This window comes from Primulina eburnea, chromosome 2 (assembly GCF_022965805.1).
Source record: "Primulina eburnea isolate SZY01 chromosome 2, ASM2296580v1, whole genome shotgun sequence".
NCBI classification, from domain to species: Eukaryota; Viridiplantae; Streptophyta; class Magnoliopsida; order Lamiales; family Gesneriaceae; genus Primulina; species Primulina eburnea.
In genome coordinates this window covers 38,534,823-38,546,919 of record NC_133102.1, presented here as the reverse complement: position 1 = coordinate 38,546,919, position 12,097 = coordinate 38,534,823, and positions in this window count along the sequence as shown.

Sequence of the window (12,097 nt, the reverse complement as noted above, 5' to 3'; positions counted from 1 at the left end):
CCTGCTAAGACATCGCCTAGCAGAGGCGCAGATTTAGAAAGGAGGAGAATTTTATTTTCCTGCTAAGGCCCGGCCTAGCAGAGGAGTTAGAGTTAGAAAGGAGGAGAATTTTATTTTCCTGCTAAGGTATCACCTAGCAGAGGAGTTAGAGGGTGGAGGCGTTGAATTTTTATTTTCCTGCTAAGTTATCACCTAGCAGAGGAGTTGAGACGTGAAACAATACTCAAGAAGTAGGGCCGCAAGGACGAGCAAGTGAGGAGCAATGAGACGTGACCGAGTGCTCGAGGGCGAGCGGGAGGTGCTGGGGCGAGCGCGCGCAGAGGCGTGTAGCGCGCGGGGGAGCGTCGGCAGGTGCTGGGGCGAGCGCACGCGCAGAGGTGTGTGGCGCGCGGGCAAGCGTCGGCCGATGGCAGGGCGAGCGTGGGCAGGCACTCGGCTGGGCGAGCTTAGGCGAGGAGCTGGTGGAGCTGGGCGAGCTCGGGGCGCGAGGCGAGCGGGAGAGGGCGAGCGTGGCACTCGCTTGGGCGAGGAGCTGGAGGCGCTGGGCGAGCTGGGGGCGTTCGGCGAGCTGGGGGCTCCGGGCGAGCGTGGCGCTCGGCGAGGGCAAGACGCGCTCGTGCGAGGGCGAGCTTTCGGTTGGGCGAGGGCGGGCGTGCGTAGGGCGAGCTCGCAGTGGCAAGGTTGGACGCGCAAGGGCGAGCGCGCGCGAGGGCGTGGTGCGAGACAGGTGTGCGCTTCGGACGAGCGTGCAGCAGGCGACGTGGCTGGCAGCTGAGCGCGCAGAGGCGAGATGCAGGGGGCGTGGTGCTGGGGCGAACGCGCGTGGCTTGGGCTAGCGTGTAGGCGACGTCGGGGCTGGCGCACGGACGGCGCGGCGCTGGATGCGTATTTCTGACCGGGCAGGTCGATCCCCGTAATTTCTGCACCGGTAACATCGTTCTCTTGCGGCGAACGAAATAAATTTTTCCAATAGGACACGTCTTCGTCGCCAATAAACCAAGGACAACACAATTAATCGAAGTTTGAACCTACGATTCAGTTCGACTCGGGAGGGAGAGACTGGTGATATCCCAGGTATGAACCCATCAAGATCATGCCCAAACTCCCGGCCCATCTCTAGGGCCCACAGGTTAAGGGCCCATGAGCAGCCCAGTATTCTCTTATAAATACCAGGTTTGAGTATTCAGTTAATGGATTCAATATATTGTTTTCAGCAGCACCCTTAGCTGCTCCCCCCATATATCCTCAGTCTCTGACTTGAGCGTCGGAGGGGCTACGTCAGGACACCCTCCTGGCCCCCTCCTAACGAGCTTATTTGAGATTTCAGGCTCAGGGTAATTTCGGAACATGCGTCTGGATTAGTTACACTTGCTGGAATCGGACCCTAAATTTCTCGTGAGTATCAAGCCAGATCCAAGGTATTGATTGAAAAATAGAAATCTAGTCAGATCTGTGATTTATGATATAAAGAATATCTATATTCATGAAGAATATTAGACCTATGATTTAAAAATATAAGATTAATCTATTAATATTTTTTAAAACTATGGATATAATATGTAAGATGGCAAAAACTTGTGTGAGACAGTCTCACGGGTCGTATTTGTGAGACGGATCTCTTATTTGGGTCATCCATAAAAAAAGTATTACTTTTTATGCTAAGAGTATTACTTTTTATTGTGAAAATCGATAGGGTCGACCCGTCTCACAGATTAAGATCCGTAAGACGGTCTCATATGAGACTCACTGAAGTAAGATTATCAATTTCCTAAAAAAATATTGATTTCATATAAAACCCTTGTCAATGTTTATGATAAATTTGAAAACCAGATATAAGACCTATCAATATTCATGATGAATATTAATGCAATATCAAATATTTGTCTTTCTTGAAGAACATTGCCAATATTCTTGATGAATATCGATCTACGACAAAATATTTGTATTTATTCCTGAAGAATATCAATTTAAAATATAAGATATGTCAATAATCTTGAAGCATATTGATAAAAAATCATATATTTAAAATATATCAATATTCCTGAAGAATATTAATATTAAATTGATAATCTAGACATATTTATCTGCAAAATATTGATATAAGATATATAATTTATCGATCTTTTTGGAGAATATTGTTGGATAATATTTATTTAAGATTTGTCAATGTTCAAGAAGACCATTGATTTAAGATGTAAAATATATCAATTTTTTTTAAGAATGTTCAGAATATTTGTTGTTTGAATATGATCTAATATTTATCAATGTTCTTTTTTATATCAAAATAGATCAATCATATATTTGTTGTTAATTATCTTGAAAAACATGATATACTATTTATTAATAATATAAATAAAATTAATTTGATTTGTTTTCAGCCGAAGGATTTATCGAGATATGACAATATGATATATTTACTATATAAATTTTTGTTAACTTGTCAAATGGTTCTGTTGGAATTTTGATGCTTAATGAATGAAAATTAAGCAAATAAATCAATGTGTTTGATTGGGAAAATTCGAAATGAAGAATGAAGCTTAATGAACGAATATTAAGTTCGGTGGTTCTGAATTAAACTCGAAACAAGTTAATCAAATGTTAAACGAAGTTAAAACGAGTAGTCGGAACATGTAAGGGACGAAAATCGTAAAAAAAAAAGGAAAAAAAATTTGTTCGTGAACAATAGCCGTCGAGCACATGCGCGCGGGTCTGCGCGCGGGTGCGTGCGCTTGCCAGTGGCAGGCACGCACCCACGTGCGGGCCGGCGCGCAGGAGCGCCCGCCTGCCAGTAGCGGGCGCGCAGCCGTGCGCGCCTGCGGAGCGCTGCCGAGAGCGCTCGGCAGCGTGCGCACTCCTGCTGAGAGCTCTCGGTAGGTGCTGCCGAGCGCTGCCGAGAGCGCTCGGCAACGCGTGCGCACGGGCGCCTGGGCGCGTCCCTTCGACTTTTTCTGATGTTTTTTCATTTCTTTGGCATTTTTTGATAATTGTTATCAGTTACAATGGCCAAGGGACACCCCCTATGAATTAAAGATCATGTCTTTTCATTTGAAAATCATTAAATGTTTGATTATTCAAAATCAAACAACATACACACAATTTTAAAAAGCATATGCATATTGTCTTCTTCCTTCTTCTTCAAGAGAGAGTTCCATTCATTTCTTTGTTATAGAACTTGAATATTTGAGTGCTCATAATTCAAGTGTTGTAGTTGTATCTTGAGAGAAGATTGCCACAAACCTTAAGCACATTGTGAGGGGCAAATTCTTCTTAAGGAGAAAGTGTTCAACACTTGTCTCTACAAGCCATATTCTTTTGTTTTCTTCTTGCTTATCCTTTCATATTTGAATATCACAAACAACAATCTTAAGAAGAATTTTAGATCTTTGATCATTTGCAAGAAGAATATCAATGGCATCATCATCTACAACACCACATGCAACCATTGCACAAAGAGAGAAACCGGAGAAATTTTCTGGTGCGGACTTCAAAAGATGGCAACAAAAGATGCTTTTCTATCTCACAACCTTGAGTTTGTCAAGGTTCTTAAAAGAGGATCATCCCATCATTGTTGAAAACGAGACAGATACCAACATGAGGGCCACTTTGGATGCTTGGAACCAAAGTGATTTCTTGTGCAAGAACTACATCCTCAATGGACTTGACAATGCATTGTACAATGTGTATTGTCAAGTCAAGACCGCCAAGGAACTTTGGGAAATTCTTGATAAGAAATACAGAGCGGAGGATGCGGGTTTGAGGAAATTCATTGTTGGGAGATTTCTGGACTTCAAGATGATAGACTCAAAATCTGTGATGAGTCAAGTGCAAGAACTACAACTTCTCTTGCACGAGATTCATGCGGAAGGAATGAGTTTAAGCGAATCCTTCCAAGTTGCTGCAATGATCGAGAAACTCCCTCCGTTGTGGAAGGACTTCAAGAATTATTTTAAGCACAAAAGAAAGGAGATGGGATTGGAGGATCTCATTGTGAGATTGAGGATAGAATAGGACAACAAGAGCACCGAGGCCAAGGCAAGTAAAATGGCAGCAAGGGTGAACGTTGTAGAATCGAGTCTTGAAGGGAAGAAGAGGAAATTTGAGAAGCAACACAACAAGGCCAACAACCACCAAACAAGAAGAAGTTCAAAGGCACTTGTTATAACTGAGGAAAACTGAATCACATGGCGAAGGATTGTAGGAAGCCAAAGAAGGGAAATCCTCAAGCCAACGTAATTCAACAAAGGTCGGTACCATTTGATTTTTCTCAACTCGATTTGTCTGCAATTATTTTGGAAGCCAATTTGGTGGAAAACTCCAATGAGTGGTGGGTTGATACGGGAGCAACTCGACATATATGCTCCAACAAGGGGATGTTCTCCACATACACTCCATCGACCGGGAGAAAACTATACATGGGGAACTCCGCTACATCTGAGGTGGTGGGAACCGGAAATGTCGTACTGAAGATGACATCAGGTTCGCAAGTAACCCTTGTTGATGTACTTCATGTATCGGACATAAGAAAGAACCTCATGTCGGGGTCTCTGTTGGTCAAACATGGGTTTAGACTAATATTTGACTCTAACAAGGTTGTATTGACCAAGAATGGTCATTTTATTGGAAAAGGATATCTCGATGAGAACCTTTTCAAGTTGAATGTAATGGCTATACGCCAAAATATTGTTGAAAGTAATAAAGGAAAAAGTTCTATTTACTTGATTGAGTGTTCTCATTTATGGCATGTTCGTTTAGGACACGTAAATTTTAATACCTTGCAACGTTTAATGAAACTTGAATTATTGCTTAAACACAACGTCGATCCAACACACAAATGCGAGATATGTGTTGAAGCAAAAATGACCAAAGCGCCTTACCACTCGATTGAAGGATGTACAACTCCTCTAGAACTAATACACACCGATCTTGGTGATTTAAAGTTTGTACAAACTAGAGGAGGGAAAAGATACTACGTGACATTCATTGATGATAATACAAGGTACTGTTACGTATATCTTTTGAGGTCGAAAGATGAAGCTCTTAAAGCATTCAAATGTTATAAAAAGGGTTTGAAGCGATAGAGGGGGCGAGTACGGAGCATCGTTTGATGAATTCTGCACATCTGTGGGTCTAATTCATTAAACGATTGCTCCTTATTCACCACAATCGAATGGCATTGCCGAAAGAAAGAATCGAACTCTGAAAGATATGATGAATACTATGTTAATAAGTTCCGGACTACCTCAAAACTTGTGGGAGGAAGCAATAATATCGGCTAATTACATCTTGAACAAGATACCTGTAACACCTCTGACCCGATTTATAAAATAACACAGCGGAAATTTAAAATTTTTCTTAAAAGAAAGAAGGATTTTTAAAATACATTTCCATATATAATCAAAAGTATATACATGATCAATAAAATGATGCAACAAAATACAAAATATCATTTTTGTGATCATGTCCAAAATGCTAGCAAAATAGCCTTCTTCCTTCCTTCTCTTATGCATATGACCCCGGCTCCAATTAACGTCCCGGCTCGTCACTCTTATCTGCATCACATGAAATAACTGAAATGAGTATAAAACTCAGCAAGTGGAACTCTTACATAGCAATGGATATATATATAATTCTCTGTAAAACATGGCTTTGAAATCATTAAATACCATCAACTCTAGAAACATGAATAACATAGCATAATACAACAATAAGATGGTATTTCTCTTTTCTCTGTTGGATTGATATCTATAAAGTATCTCTGTCTCTGTACTTATATCCCATCGATATACATCGATAACTCTGAGGGATATAAGCCTATGGTCGTTGATCAACTAATTGCATGCAATCTCTGACTATGTATCTATCAGTCCAATAAATCATTTAAACTCTCTCTTTGGCATTTCATCAAACACTTTGCATACTCTTTCTTTTGTATTCCCTTTTTCACAATTGAGACATTCAATTGCCTCTAATATACAACCAAGTATATCAATACATAATATGGATCAAATGGAAGGGAATAACATGTTAAAACCATTGAAACACAATACATATACTATCATGTGAGCACAAGGAATGAAATTCCACTTACTACACTTGGAACCTTGAATCTAATCTCTTGGTTGAATTCCTACAACAATAAACCATGTATTGCACCATCAATAACCCACAAATAACATTAGATGATCATTTAACCCAATACATCTATCACATTTATCATCCGCTAACTCCACCATCTTCAATAACTCAAGAACAAGAAGAGAAACCACTTACCTTAGTCCCTTTCTCTAGCAAGATGAAGTTCCAACTCTGGATTGAAGATTAATTGCATGATTGAAATAAAGGATAAGAAGAAAATGAAGAACCCTACTTGGAATCGTTGGAAGAGAGAAAAGAAGAGAAGGAAAATGATAGAAATGAGAGTCTCAATCGGTTTTTATGCCTAAATCCACCCAAAACACGCTTTTCCACTGTATAGGGCGCTGGGGCGGTCAATACTGCCAAAACCCAAAATTTCAGAGCCAGGGGCCCTGGGGTGGTCAAACATTACCACCCTAGCGCGGCAGCTGCTGACCCGGCGCGTACTCTGCGCACAGCTGCCTCAAAGATCGCCTCCGAAACGCCTTTTCCCGTCATAATTTGGAAAAATGGTAAAATGGAAAGTTGTAGCTCTATGTCTTGGCTTGCATCTCCAATTGGCCTCATGTCATTTGAAGGTTTGAGTAAAAAATTATGCTAAATCTCCCAACATGTGTCACTGGAAGAACGACGACACACACGACAAACTTCGGGGCGCTTTTGGCTCGTCTTCCCTAATTAGTTGAACAAAACTCGAAACATGAAAGTTACACCTCCATGTATTATCTAGCCACTCCAATTGACCTCATACCAATTGGCTCAACATACGAATTATCATGAATTTACTCGTAACGCCGTTACAATAGCACTACACATCATCTATAATCAACAATACTATAAATCATAGATCGAAATTCTTAACATCAAAACTATACTTAAACTTAACCAATTAGTCCATAAACATATGAAATCTTAAACCGTACCGTTCATCAGGCTTGGCTATTACAATCTCCCCTCCTTAGAGGAATTTCGTCCCCGAAATTGACGTCACTACACAAACAACTCAGGATACTTCTCTTTCATCCCATCCTCTGGTTCCCACGTGGCTTCTTCGATCAAATGATTCCTCCAAAGGACTTTAACAATGCCGATCTCTTTGTTTCTCAATACTTTAACTTTCCGATCCAGAATCTGGACTGGAATCTTTTGGTACGTCAAGTTCAGTGTCAAATTCAATGGCTCGTGACGAAGAACATGGGAAGAATTTGCAATATACTTCCTGAGCATGGAGACATGAAAAACATTATGAACTCTATCAAGATCTGACGGTAGGGCTAACCTGTAAGCTCGATCAACAACTCTGTCCAAAATCTCAAATGGGACAATAAATCTCGGACTCAACTTTCCCTTCTTGCCAAACCGCATCACACCTTTAAGAGGTGCAATCTTCAAGAACACATGGTCGCCAACCTCAAACAGCAACGGCCTTCGTCTCACATCGGCATAACTCTTCTGTCTTGACTGCGCTGTCTTCATCCTTTCTTGGATGACAGAAACAACATCAGCTGTCTGTTGGACCAACTCTCAACCCAACATCTTCCTCTTGCCAATCTCGTCCCAATACAAGTGCAATCTACACTTTCTGCCATAAAGTGCTTCATACGGTGCCATGCCAATCGTCGTTTGGTAGCTATTATTGTACGTAAACTCAACAAGAGGCAATTTGGAATCCCAGCTACCAGGATAATCAATAGTACAAGCTCTGAGCATATCCTCTAAAATCTGAATAACTCTCTCTGATTGACCGTCGCTCTGGGGGTGATATGTTGTACTAAATGCTAACCGTGAACCCATAGCTCTGTGCAAACTCTTCCAAAACTCTGAAGTAAATCTAGGGTCATGATCAGACACGATCGACACAGGAACACAATGAAGTCTAACAATCTCTGCTATGTACTCTTCGGCATACTGGCTCATAGAATACGTCGTCTTAACTGGAAGAAAATGCGCTGACTTGGTCAACCGATCAACAATAACCCAAATAGAGTTAAAACCTTTCTGCGTTCTGGGAAGACCAGTCACAAAGTCCATCGTAATATGCTCTCATTTCCTTCCTTCTCTTATGCATATGACCCCGGCTCGTCACTTTTATCTGCATCACATGAAATAACTGAAATGAGTATAAAACTCAGCAAGTGAAACTCTTACATAGCAATGGATATATATATCATTCTCTGTAAAACATGGCTTGGAAATCAATAAATACCATCAACTCTAGAAACATGAATAACATAGCACTACACATCATCTATAATCAACAATACTATAAATCATAGATCGAAATTCTTAACATCAAAACTATATTTAAACTTAACCAATTAGTCCATAAACATACGAAATCTTAAACCGTACCGTTCACCAGGCTTAGCTATTACACTACCCCACAAGAAAAATGACAAGTCACCTTATGAATTGCGGAAAGGTCACAAACCTTCCTACAAGTACCTCAAAGTGTAGGGGTGTCTAGCTAAGGTTGAAATATCAGTCGGCAATTGCAATGGTACAAAACAGTATGTACAATGGCAAGTCTCGACACATTCGTCGAAGACATAATATTGTGCGACAGTTGATCTCTAATGGAGTTATATCTGTTGATTATATTAAATCAAAGGATAACTTAGCGGATCCGCTTACAAAAGCATTAAATAGAGATCAAATGTACTGTCTGTCGAGAGGAATGGGCTTAAAACCTACCAAATAAAGTTTTCATAGTGGCAACTCAACCTTGTAGATTGGGGATCCCAAGATCTTGGTTCAATGGAACAATTAAATTATGAAAACTTGAGGAATCACTCCTCATTCCTAAGACGATGAGTGAAGTTGCCTACAAAGATAGTGAGGTTAAGTATTGTACTTTTAATGATTCTGTAGCTTTCAAAAGCAGGGTAAGTAGGATACCCTTTTCCAAGGAGATCACCTATGTACGTGTGAGGACAGGCCGCCTCGATGAAACACGTATGAAGCCAAGATGTGTTCCATGGCCAAAACGGACACAACCGATAACACGAAATGGAAATGAAAGAAAGATTATCTTGTGGGTACAGTTGTCTGGTTTTACATGAACCGCCAAGAAGTTCAAGACATCACGTTCACTTCGTGGCCTAGTAAATCCGGTTGTATTCCACTAGGGAAGGTTCAAAGCCAAAAGCTACCTCTCCTGATGAGATAATTTTTCGTATATACTCTCTCTTATGCATCACGAGCATTCATGCATTAATTTCATTCATGTGGGGGATTGTTGGAATTTTGATGCTTAATGAATAAAAATTAAGCAAATAAATCAATGTGTTTGATTGGGAAAATTCGAAATGAAGAATGAAGCTTAATGAATGAATATTAAGTTCGGTGGTTCTGAATTAAACTCGAAACAAGTTCATCAAATGTTGAATGAACTTAAAACGAGTAGTCGGAACATGTAAGGGACGAAAATCGGAAAAAAAAATTTGTTCGTGAACAGTAGCCGTCGCGCACCTGCGCGCGGGTCTGCGAGCAGGTGCGCGCGCTTGCCAGTGGCAGGCACGCTGCCGCGTGCGATTCTGTGCGCAGTCGCTCGCGCCTGCCGAGTGCTGCCGAGAGCGCTCGGCAACGCGCGCACTCCTGCCGAGAGCTCTCGGCAGGGGCTGCCGAGAGCGCTCGGCAGCGCGTGCGCATGGGCGCTTGGGCGCGCCCCTTCGTGCTGTTTCGCGTCCCAACTACTTTTTCTTATGTTTTTTCATTTTCTTGGCATTTTTTTATGATTGTGATCAGTTACAATGGTCAAGGGACACCCCCTATGAATTAAAGATCGTGTCTTTTCATTTGAAAATCATTAAATGTTTGATTATTCAAAATCAAACAACATACACACAATTTTAAAAAGCATATGCATATGTCTTCTTCATTTTTCTTCAAGAGAGAGTTCCATTCATTTCCTTGTTATAAAACTTGAATATTTGAGTGTTCATTATTCAAGTGCTGTAGTTGTATCTTGGGAGAAGATTGCCACAAACCTTAAGCATATTGTGAGGGGCAAATTCTTCTTAAGGAGAAAGTGTTCAACACTTGCCTCTACAAGCCATATTCTTTTGTTTTCTTCTTGCTTATCCTCTCATATTTGAATACCACAAACAATAGGTTCCACCAAATTCCGCCGAAAATTATGCAATTCTCATTATAGATTTTGTGTACTTTGGAAAGAAATTGGTATCAACCATCAGATTTAATCATAAAATTTGTGCAATTCTTAATATTTATATTGCATTAAAGTTTCAAAATACATGTTGTTTCTATTGTTTTCTTTGTCCAAATACGAGATTGGTGTAGAGAAGTCTAACCCGAATTTGTTGTTTCTAGTATATATCACTACTTATCATAATTGATTCATTCGGTGCAAGTTATATTTCAAGTAGAATATGCTGAAAGACAGATATGTCTAATTTTCAATTTCAATTCTTTAAAAAAAACATGAGTAAATAATTAGCGATTAATATTGAAAATTGTCTAATTGATGTGATTCATCTTGAATTAAATGAACACAATTGAAACATTTATGTCATGTGCAGATCAATTTTTCAAAGAAGAAGAATATTTTATTTCACTTGAAATGATAAATATTATAAAATATCGGCAAAGATATGTGAAAATTATATGTTTCAAGTATCATAAACAAACATTCGTACGCGTAGTATGATAAAAATATTAGATATCTTAATTGAATATTATACAAGATATACATTAATCTCTCGAATCGTTATATCGTACTTGAAGTACGTTACATGATTTCTATCAAACATGATTTGCGGAGAAAATTGATTATATTTTCATTGTAATTTAATATAGATGTATTAAGGATCCAAAAAATCACTTATTCCCAATGAAAAATATGTGTTTCATAATATTTCGATTTTTGAATCCAATGACAATATTCATTTAATATAGTATGTTATTACAGATAAATTGCTTTATAAGAGCTCTTTTACTCCAGAGGAGATAATATGCTTTTTTGAATAAAGAACAAATTTTTTGTTAAGAATGAATGTTGTTTTTGTTTAACATAGACAAACATAATATCAAGATAAATGCACAACAAACCCGGAGTTTATTGATAATGAAATTGTAGGACTGAGTGCTTGCCGTTTTACCAAAAGTTATAGCTAGTAGTAATGATGCAACTCAAATCTTTTAACCGCACAGCAGCTCAAGCATCACGGTTCGATCGCTCTACCGAGTAGGGACAATTATTGCACCCAACAATCTCTCTCCCAATAATTGCACTCCTTGCAATCAATGGAAATCGAACCCGTAACCTTGACTCTGATACCAATTGTAGGAACGAGCGTTTGCCGCTTTATCAAAAGCTATAATTAGCAGTAATGGTGCAACTCAAATCTTTTAAACCGCACAGCAGCTCAAGCACTACGGTTTGATCGCTCTACCAAGCAGGAACAATTACTACACCTAACAGAAATTTCCTAACATTGTAAACGTAAAGTTTATTGATATAATAAATAAAAGTTTAAGGGTTTTATAGGGTTGACTATTTTGGTATTACAAACCAGAAGTTTTTATATCAATAAAAAGTTCATTGATACAAATAGTTCTATAGTTTGATATGATTTATTGATTTGAGCATCTCAATTGTATCTAATATGATCTTAGTTGTATCTAATATAACAAATTATTGGTAGTACATAAGTATATTGATCAAGATTTTGAGTGATCCTTGCAACAAGAGGAGTAGTTCAGACTATACTCTTTTTGACTTGTTTTTGAATTTTCCCAAGCCGTTTTTTAAACAAAGTTTTAATGAGATGGTTAGCAAGAAGTAAGAGATGTCGTACACTTTTTTTCTTTATTAGTTTTTTCCTATTAAGGTTTTAATTAGACAAATTCATCGTCAAGAGAACATACAAGGAAAAGTATCTATTGTCATACTCTTTTTCTTTCGCTTAAGTTTTTCTCATTAGATTTTATTGTCAATGTT